Genomic DNA, 7487 nt, shown 5'->3' with positions numbered 1-7487 from the left:
CGGGGCGTGACACGCAGGGAAGGACCGGTCTCTGAATTGAGGACCGGTCCCCGTACGCATATTTTTGCATCTACGCAGCGAAAGACCGGACCTCACCTTAGAGGACCGGTCTCCCAAGGACCGGTCTCCTCGGGAGGACTGGACCCTGAGACCGTCGTCTGTTTTTAAAATTGGATTTTTGAAATCTTAGTCTATCTAGATGTAATAGGCTGAATTTTGATTAGAAGCTAATGGTGATCAAAGTGGTCACAATAATGCAAAAATGGAAATTAAGTGTTTCTAAACTTAATTAGTAGCTTGAGAATGGTATTTGACAGGTTTTGGAAGTGTGAGGATAGACACGAATGGAATCGAAGTGGTTAAAGACCTCCAATTACTATTAGTACTTGAATGCTGAAATTTTAGTCGATTTGGTCAAAATGATCAAATTGATGCAAAATTGAGAATTAAATGCTTCCAAATTAATCTGGTAACTTATAGAGGCGTATTAGTATAAATTGGAAGTGATTAGAAGTATTTGAAACAAGGTGGAAGAGCAAATTGAGTGGTTAATGCTGCTGCTGCCAGAGAATTCTGCAGCTGGACTGAAATGCACTTATGCTGAAATGAAAGGCTAATGTGCAAAATTCCAGTCTTATCACTTAACCCCAGCTGGGTGGAAGTTGTACACGTGTAACCCCTTCATCAGCTTGATTACATCCAACTTCTTCCTCTCTTTTCTCTTAGCCTAGGAGCAAGTAGTGAGGTACCAGCCTACAAACCTGCAGCAGGGTTGCAATGTAATTATGGAGAATTAGAGGGTTAAGTTGCAAAATTTCATCCTTATCATCTCATCCCTGGTTTATAACACCTGGCAAAGCACCAGGCTTCTTCTCTCTCACCCTCTTTTATCTCTCTTCTTCTCTTTTCCTTCAGCCAAAGGAAACGAAGTAGAGAAGGAAGCTAGTTCGGTGGAGTTCAGCTGAGAAGAAAGGATTCAGCTGGGAAAAGAAATAGAGAACTGAAAAGAGAGAGAGAAGTGAAGCTTGAGGAGTGTAGTGGGTAACCTTGTAGCCTGCGGGTTCAGCTGGAGGGGTTGATCCGAGCCAAAGAGAAGGTTTTGGAAGCTCCAGATTGAGAAGCAAGGTATGATTCGAGCCAATTATTCAGGTTATTGATGCTGCTGTGTACTTAATGCAGCCCCAAATTAAGCAGATTAGTTGATGTATTAGAGAGGATCCTTTTATGGGTGAACTACTGCCAGGAATTGAAATTCAGCAAGTTTGAATTTCGAGCATGTAGAGGCTGGGAATTATTAGAGCTGAAGTTCAGATTTGTAGAAGCTGATGAATTGAGAAGCTCAACCAGGAAGTTGAGACTGGAGGTAAGCAACTTCAATTCCAATTGAGAGTTAATTAACACCTGCATAAGAATTAGACCTAAACCATAAAAATTGGTGTTAATGGATAAGTTAGTAGAGATGAAATTGGAGATGTGTTAACTCTCAATTCTAAATTGGAGTGATGCTGTTACTCATGTAAAAAGCTGGAAGTAAGCTAATTGAGTAATAGAATAGCTTAGAAGCAATGCTTCAAATTGAATTAATTAGTACTTGAATTTGTACAGGAAATTCAAGTAGATAACTGAGCAAAGTGTGATTGTTGCTCAGATTGAGGGAAGAACTGAAGGAGCTTCTCTAGTATGTTGAATTGCAAGAAGAATGATTAAAAACCTGAAATCTAGGTGAGTAGATGCTTATCCCTGAGTTAACCATTGTAAAGGGTTTAACTTGGAGAGAGAATTACAAGTAGTAAAGCCTAAGTTCTGAATTTTATAGGGCTTGGGTGGTGACTTCTTACTGCTGAGGTGCTGCTGAACTGAAGGAGTGTTTAAAGCTGTGGAGCAGGAAACTAGGGGCAAAGGCACTGACTGGAGGTAACTTAATATACCTACTGTTCAGAGTGCTGTTAATTGCCTTGAATAAATCTGAATTACAGATGTGAACTTAGAACTTTACTGCTGCAAAGAAGTTTAAGGAGTTATGTTTGTAGCAGGGAAAGTTAAGAGTGTATTGTGTGCTGAAAATTCAGCATAGTATGCTGAAAATTCAGCATAAGCTGAATTTCAGCATAGTGTGCAGAAAATTTCAGCATAAGCTGAAATTTTGCAAGTGCAGAAAAATTCAGCATTGGGAACTCTTATTATTGGAGCTGATGTATATATATATATATATATATACATTGTGCTGCTACTTGAGGTAATTAAGTTGAAGTTGAGGCTTGTTGAATTGTCACAGAGGAAAAATTGAATTGTTGAAGAAGTAAGCAATTTGGTGCAGCTTCTAAATTAAAAATAAGCTTGGTTACTACTTGATTAATATTGAGTTCATTACTATGGAGTAATGAAGTGAAAATTCCTGCGGATTTTAGCATTAATTTAGCATGGGAATTGATTTCTGATTGAAATCGAGATCAAACTGATTGGAGGGTTAGTTGCCTTGAGACTGGTTTTGTGTAATTAAAGTTGAGAATAGCACCTGAACTGGTGCTGAAATTGTGAAGCTCCAATGCAGAATTTCAGCATTGGAGATCATTAATGTTAAGGCTGAGAAAGAACTGATTTAGTAGCAAATCGAGATAAATGGCAATTAGTTACTCTAATAGAGTTCTAAGCATAAGAACTAATAATCCTATGCTTATAATAGTTGCTCAAGAAGAGGTTAATTGCTGAAAAAACAGCATGAGACTAGATTTCAGCTTGGTGCTGAAATCAGCAGTGAGCTGATGAATGATAGTGTATATGTGTATATATATACACATGGATAATTGGAGTTGGAAAGGCTAACTTGTAAAATATGAACAATGACTCTAGTTTAATCCCTTTTACTCTTATATAAATGAAAGTTAAATTTGCTCGAAAGTCTAAATTGACTTTCCGACAGGTTGACGACGCGCTAATTACGGTAGAGGCCGTTCTAGTTCTATTTACACCGAGACGCGCAAGATTGTTCTTGACACAGTTCGAGACGTGGATTCTAGTTGTTGACACCACTACAGGTGGGTGGTGCTATCCGAAGTCTTTGAATCACCTTTTATGTCTATGCTATTCATTGAGCATATTTACTTCTGTTTTCATGCATTATAGGGTATGGGCATTGGCATTATGCAAGTAAGAACATATGAACATAGAATGTGGACATAGAACCCTATGAATGCATGGACTATAACAATAGTGAACTTGGTGACATATGACTAGAGATTTGGTTAGCATCGACATTGGAATTATAAAACTAGCATAAAGAACTAGTTAGAGTAAAGTGGGACAGTGTTTGTCAGTTGAATCCTCTAAAGGAGGATCAGATCATACTCACATTTGTTTGGTTCAAGTGAGGTCGCTCCTCCTTGAACGATGAGCTCCGGAGTAGTCATCTTTACTGGACCAGGAGGTTGCGTCTCCCCCAGTTGACGGTCCCGTCGGGTGCAGGTTGCGTCTCCCCGATATTTGGGATAGCGTCAGTGAGTTATTGTTAACCAGAGGGTTAACCAAAAGATTGGGTAAAGTTAATAAAAAGCATGCATGCATATTTACAGTTTTCATATACTACTTCCTTCAGCTTTGTACAGGCATTGTAGTAGTTACATATTATAGCTGGTTACTATCTGCTTTACTTTTCTTGCCTACATATGCCTGAGTAGACCTAGTGGGTGAGTCGGTGAGGTCGGCAGCCGAACCCACTGGGAACTTTCTTGTAGTTCTCACACCACTAACCATACAGGTTCCAGTGCGAGTGTTGTGGCCGAGGATCGAGGCAAGAGCCAGCAGCCTAGCTAGTGGACACCCGAGTACTAGTGGTATACCATTTTGGGTTCATGTATCATCTATTTCGATGTACAGAGACATGTAAATGAATGTATATAAAGCATGTAATAACTAAATATTTCAGTTATGTAAAGTTTTAAATTACAGTGGATTTCATGTTTAGTTAGACTTACTATCACTTGTGTTGTTGCTTGTCTTCGTGCAAGCCATGTATATTGAAATGTATCCTGGGAATTGTTTATTTCTGTATACATGTATTCGTTGTTGTTGAGCCTTGGGCGAACAGAGGAGGTGCTGTTCGTTCGGCGTCTGTGTACGGGCCCGGATCGACCAAATTGGCGATAGCGGGACGTGACACTAGAAGTCTTCTAAACATATAAATATGATATGTTTATCTCCATATGTGAGGTATTGAGCGAGATAACCTTTTAGAAACCCTAACTGTAAGGAAGTGAATCCTCGGAATTCGGGGATTAGACTTCGATTGGAATCGACTATTTGGCGAGCGTGTAGGCTTTGGAAAGCCCGAAGGTGATTATAATGCATAAAGTGCATTAAAGAAAGGTCCGCGGGAGCACCAGTGCAAAATTTGCACGGGAGCAGAAATGCTCTCGGGGACCGGTCCCTGGCAGGGAGGGACCGGTCCCATCGGGCTGGGTTGCGGGGGTCTCTGATGAGACCAGTCCCTGGTGGTGAGGGACCGTGTAACACACTGGACCTCTGCAAATTGCGAGGTTCGAGTGCTTGGATGTATTTCGAGCTTTTCCACACTTGGTGGAGGGTTGTAGAATGTTTTCCGACCTAAAAAGTTCGAAAACTGAAATTCTGGACAAGTCCCGAGAGTTTTTACTCTCGGGGTCCGATCCCTGGAAGGAGAGACCGGTCCCCCAGTGAGCAGTGTTGCGGCAGCCTTGAGGCAACCGGTCCCTGGCGGGCGAGATCGGTCCCCGAGCTCATCTTCGCAGTGAAAGACTGGTCCCGCGCAGGGAGAGACCGGTTCCCGAACGTTGGTTTCTCGGGTTCGCAGTGAGAGACCGGTCCCTGTTGGGGAGAGACCGGTCCCTCTGGGCGAAAACTGCCCAGACCGGGCTGTTGTAATTTTGGATTTTTGGGGGGACCTAGCTGGATTTTGTTACAATAGAGGGGTCTATATGACCCATCCACTCTCTCTTCTCCTCATTTCTCTTCTCTCAACTCTCTCTACACCCTTGATAGAGAAGAAGAAGAAGAAGGAGAAGGAGAAGAAGGAAGGAAGAAGAAGAAGTTTGAGAGCTAATAGTGGACTTGGAGCATCTTCCTCACCCTCTCTTCTTCCTTGGTGCTTGGAGGTTGAACTTGGAGCTTGTCAAAGAGGAGATCTCACTCTTGGAGCTTGGATTGGAGCTTCTAAGGAGGTTTGTTGCTCTTTTTCTTCCTCTAGACTTTGATTTGAAGGTTTTTAGTAGATGGAACCCTAGAATGGAATTGTAGGGTTGATTTTGGGCATTTTTGATCTAGGGCTTTTGGGGCTAAATTAGTTGGTTTAGAACCTTCCTTGGGCTTGGATTGGAAGGGTTATAGCTCTCTTTTGGAGCTTTGGAAGAGATTTCTTCTCTTTAGGTGAGTTTTAGCCCTTTTGTCTTGTTAGTTAATATTTGATCTTGTAGTTGATCGTAATGCCCGTGTATCTCTTCGCTCAATACTTTTAGGGTATTTTGAGGCTCGTGGACAACTCCGTTCGGTGAATCGAAGGAGCACGCGACGGTTCGGTGGGTTTGGCCTAGCCACACAATGAGAAATTCTCATTTGTGATGAATTAAGTATCATTAATTGAAAAAGCATGCATATTCTTGTTATATGTATTTATTTTGAATTTTAGAATGCTTAAAATGCCTATGTTGCATATAGTAAAATTTTGGGCCTCTATGTAGTAGAGAGCATACATGTGTGATATAGCATTCTGGTTGAGACTGAAACTAAGATCCCTATTATGAAAATGGACCTTGCTTTCATGCATTTAGCTTATTTGCCACTTATGACATTAGAAATTTTTGGAAGCCTAGAGAGGCTTGAGGACTTAGACTATTTGAGAGATTGGGCCAATGTCATAAAGAGTCATTGGGCCCGGGCTAAAGTGAACCTAGCTAGTATTGTTTTAATTGGAATATGGAACATGAATTAGGCATGATTAGTTGTGATGTTTAAGTGTCGTAAAGAGGCACTAAGCAAGTGTGTGCGTTGGAGCGTCACTTTGAGATTTTGGACTAGATCCTTGGGATGCTAGTGGCCTTGCAATGTGAGAGGCATGAGAGTAGAGCACTTGAGACTTTGACCTTGCTTGCTTGCCATTTGTGCTCATTCACACATGCTTGTGAGGGTCGCTCCGTACAAGTCGGCACTCCGGAGTTAGCCTACGCCTATGTTCGCTCGTGCGGTATTGAGAAGCATACGGGGTCGAGTAGGACAGACACATTCCAAGAGTAGGGATGTTGGGCTACCACAGGCACTTAGGCGGCACAAGCTGGACTACCTTTGGTAGGTCCTTGATTGGAAAAGAAAATCGACACAGTGTTGAGGATGAATAATCACTACTAGATAGGCTTAGTAGTTGGATTACTTAACATGCTCATGATATAGCATTGGGGTATATAGTACACTTGCCGGTTTCATGCAGTGCATCATAATATACTGGGTTGTCTTGATAGAACTTACTCCTTATGTTTTGACATATTGTATTGTGAGGTTTACTTGTTCATCATGTTGAGGTATATTAGTATGCATTGGATATATTACTTTATGATAGCGTAGATGTACATCACCATGACATCATGCTTATTGGAGACATAGTAGTATAGCATTTCATTCATGCTTCCTTTCAACAGTTTTTATACTCGCCAATTATCGCTTATCACTATTTGTCGTTACTTATCCCTTTTCTTTTGGGCCTAGCGGTGCAATGAGCTAAGGTCAGTAATTGCCTACTGGGAACTACAAATTATAGTTCTCACGCCCTCTGTTTTATGTTTTCTTTCAGAGCCTTCCACGCCGGGAGAGGCTAGGGACCGCGGGAAGGGAGTTGCTTCGAGCTAGCTTCTTTCGAGGACGATTTGATAGGTGGTCTATCTCTCGTGGTTTTATTTTGTGAGAGGTTGTGAGTTGTACCCGTTTATGTATAGAGACCACCCTTCTTTTGGATCTTTATTTTTCTTTTGAGGAGATAGTATTGTACTACTTTATGGCTACTTTTATTGTTTAGTTATGTTTCTTTTACTCTGGTTTAGATGATAGAACTTTACTCGCTCTGATATCATTAGTTATCACTATGCTATTTGTTCTACTTCTTGCTTTACTTCCGCTTTTGTTGTAGACGCCTTATATGTGTAGACATACGGCCGGTTTGGGCGCGCTACCGGGAGGGCCTTCGCCGGTCCCGGGGCGTGACAGACCGGTTCCCGAACGTCAGCCCAGCGAGAATAGCCAAAATTTGGCTAAGTCCCGAGAATCCAACTTTCGGGAACCGGTCTCTCGGACAAGGACCGGTCTCCCGGGGACCGGTCTCTCAGGCAAGGACCGGTTCCCGAACGCGAAATCCCCTCTGCTCGGAATTGCAGCTTTCGGGGACCGGTCTCCTCGAGCTGGGACCGATCACTCACTACGAAAATGCCCAGAGAGGGCTGATTCTGAAGATGAAAAGTTGGAGGGGCTATTTG

General features: G+C 42.1%; 1 long non-coding RNA gene across 4 annotated transcripts; it reads left to right on the top strand.

Annotated features, from left to right (window-relative positions):
• On the top strand, nucleotides 247-6833 carry LOC109724361. Of its 4 annotated transcripts, none has more exons than XR_002219904.1 (6): nucleotides 247-1125; nucleotides 1195-1363; nucleotides 1649-1722; nucleotides 1817-1914; nucleotides 2921-3035; nucleotides 3755-3816. It is a non-coding gene; the product is annotated as an uncharacterized LOC109724361 (long non-coding RNA). The 4 variants fall into 4 exon arrangements; XR_002219903.1 differs by lacking the exon at nucleotides 3755-3816 and adding an exon at nucleotides 6812-6833 and having other exon boundaries at nucleotides 248-1125; nucleotides 1606-1722; XR_002219905.1 differs by having other exon boundaries at nucleotides 249-1125; nucleotides 1212-1363; nucleotides 1606-1722.

This window comes from Ananas comosus, linkage group 18 (assembly GCF_001540865.1).
Source record: "Ananas comosus cultivar F153 linkage group 18, ASM154086v1, whole genome shotgun sequence".
Classification (NCBI taxonomy): domain Eukaryota; kingdom Viridiplantae; phylum Streptophyta; class Magnoliopsida; order Poales; family Bromeliaceae; genus Ananas; species Ananas comosus.
This window is presented reverse-complemented; position numbering and strand designations above follow the sequence as displayed.